The sequence below is a fragment of the Glandiceps talaboti genome, chromosome 3 (assembly GCF_964340395.1).
Source record: "Glandiceps talaboti chromosome 3, keGlaTala1.1, whole genome shotgun sequence".
NCBI classification, from domain to species: domain Eukaryota; kingdom Metazoa; phylum Hemichordata; class Enteropneusta; family Spengelidae; genus Glandiceps; species Glandiceps talaboti.
Genome location: NC_135551.1, coordinates 21,822,952 through 21,825,775, shown reverse-complemented (window position 1 = coordinate 21,825,775; position 2,824 = coordinate 21,822,952).

The following is a 2,824-nucleotide window of genomic DNA, read 5'->3' as shown; positions in this document are numbered from 1 at the left end:
GATAAAGACACAGGCACAACATCTCTTTCCATTTATTGTCGCAATGATGTATTAAAATTGCTGGATGGGCGGAAGGTTGGTTAGTGCTAGTATCACTGCATGAATTATTTTGATCAAAGCAGAACCACAATTACAGTTTTGATAAACTGTACTAGAATGTTTACATTTTCAGATATTTAACTGAAGTCATATCTCTTAATTTCATCTCTTCATGCTTTCTACAGAAAGTATATATCAATTGTCTTCCAGAGAGTGTTGTATAAAAGTTATTTTTAGTTCTAATAATTACCATGCTGGGGTGCCTTCCCCAAGTCATCAAATCATTTGTTAGAAGAATCTTCGTCTATGACTGTGCTTTCGTACAAACAAAATAACAAATCTCGATGTCTAAAAATCGAATGGGTAAAATAAAATACATGGTTTGGCTCTATTAAAAATATCTTTTCTATCGGATGAAAATTTATGTTGGAACCATGGCCCCCTGTCTTTAACTTGAATCAAAGAAACACACAGCCATAAGCTTGTGTTCAGTGTCATTTTTTGTCTTTAAACACAGGCCTGGCCGTGTACAGTTCTGATGGGCTTTTCGTCGTCGTCATCGTCATCGTCATCGTCATCGTCATCGTCGTCGATTTTGAATGTTTTCCCATTGCTGGTCGTGCACAGACGATGGTGGAAAATGCAAATGTCGAAATCGTTGCCTATAGACATAGATAGACACGGTAGCATTTATGAACAATGGAAAAATTAGTATTGTTATTTGATGGATAGAATAGTCGAGCTAGGTTACATGTAATTATGGCTAGATATAATGTTTATCATGTGAAATGGCAGGTACCCAGACTGGCCGTGTTCAGGGACCGTGTACGGTAACTTCACATGAAGTGGGCAAATCAGGGACAGCGTGGTGAGTATGTGGTCGGCTGGGGTCATGGAAAGTCGAAGCTTTGCAAGTAAACGAGCCGAATGGCCCTTTCATATTTTCCCATAGCAACACTTTTTGAAAACATTTGTTGTACGAAAGAGGTTTCTCTTCCATTAAAAGCATAACCTTCCATTGAGTATTTAGAGCATTTGCAAATAGAGTAAGTTGACTCTTGTAGTACGTACGTGATAAAGCGCATTCTCATAGACCAGGAGAGAACAACACCTTGCATTATGTTTGCACACGTTTTATCTCCATACCGACGTCTAGTTAGAAAATGGACACCTTAAGAGTAGGCTCAAATGAAACTATTGTAGCCATTGCATGCGAATGAAGTACATGACCGTCGATCTAAACAAATACACAAGGATAATTATTATTGCACAAGTTTATTCTTTTGTTCTGAACTAACTTTCTCTATAACCATAAATTTTAATTAAAAAAACACTTTTTAGAAAATTAAATCAACCTTATCTAATATAAAACCACACTATTTACAGTATTTATATCAAGCTGTTGTGTCCATTTTGTAGTTGGTGACTTAGATCACCGTTTTTGGCCTGTACAATGTACATGTGTGTGTGCTTTCGTGTCAGTCAGTCAGTCAGTCTGTCTGTCTGTCTGTCTGTCTGTCTGTCTGTCTGTCTGTCTGTCTGGCCACCTGTCAAATATATTCCTCTGCAACTGTTAGCTCAAAGATAGAAATGGAGCATGTTATATATATATGAATAACAGATATGTTACATTTTTGTTTTGAAACCCATTTAGTTTAATAGTTGTAATTGTAAAACATTCATTTTACCAGTGTGTGGTATACTCAATTCAGTGCCGGTTTCAACAGTATGCCACGAACCTATACACTAGTATTTCAGCCACGTATAGGTGCTGAAACTGATAAACAACATTAGTACATGAGAATGAAGTGAATGTAAATAGTAACACATGTAAATACACTAGTGAGTGATATTCCAATTCAATCTTTTTTCTTTTCTCATTTGTCGTAGACGTGTATTCAATCTTTTAAAGAAACCACACAATACAAGAGTAAAATAAACAACTACAGTTAGTGATTTGAGATGGTCTGTATATTTCGAATGGAATACCTACGAGCCAAACACACAGCAGTTCAATTGTGCAGAAGGATCGAGTACTTCAAGCTAAAATCAGACAGAAGTATGTTATGACTGTAGTCATGGGGATATCGTTGAAGTTAAAGCTGCATACAAAACAAGTCAGCTGTAAAATATATGATGTGAAGGAAAGGTTGTGAAACATGGCAAAAAGTCAAGTAATAAAATACACATAGAAGCCAGTGCATGTAATAGGGACTTTGAACTATGCATTGCCACTGTGGTATTCCATGGAAACAGTGGTAACTGAACCTCTATGACTGTAATATGTGCAAAATAGACAGATTCAATTATAGTATTGGTTTTGTTGGGCCTTGCTATGTCATTTGTTCGTAATACACAATAAATAAAGAAATATTTAAGGTCAAAATTTGTCGTTAATTTTCATATTGACAATTTACACCCAATTTTGCATATTTTGGAATTAGTTTGCTTTGTAAATAGCCCTCCCTCATAGGTATTGCAAAGCCAATGTGACGTCAAACAGAGTTACCTACCCCACCTATGAGCGTAATCGGAACCGGACACTTAAAGTCTAAAACCGCCAGACCGATTGGCTTGGTATTTGGAGGAGACATTACTTATGGTGTTCTTATGAAAAAAAAATCAAATCAAAATGATCTTACCACCAGTTTGTGATTTGGGTAAAAAAAATGTGATTTTTGGTAAAAAAAAAACTACTGGGCAGATTGGTGCGAAATTTGGTGGAAACATTCTTAAGGGGGTGTAAAGTAAGATTCGTTCATGACATGATTCCATCAGTAATATG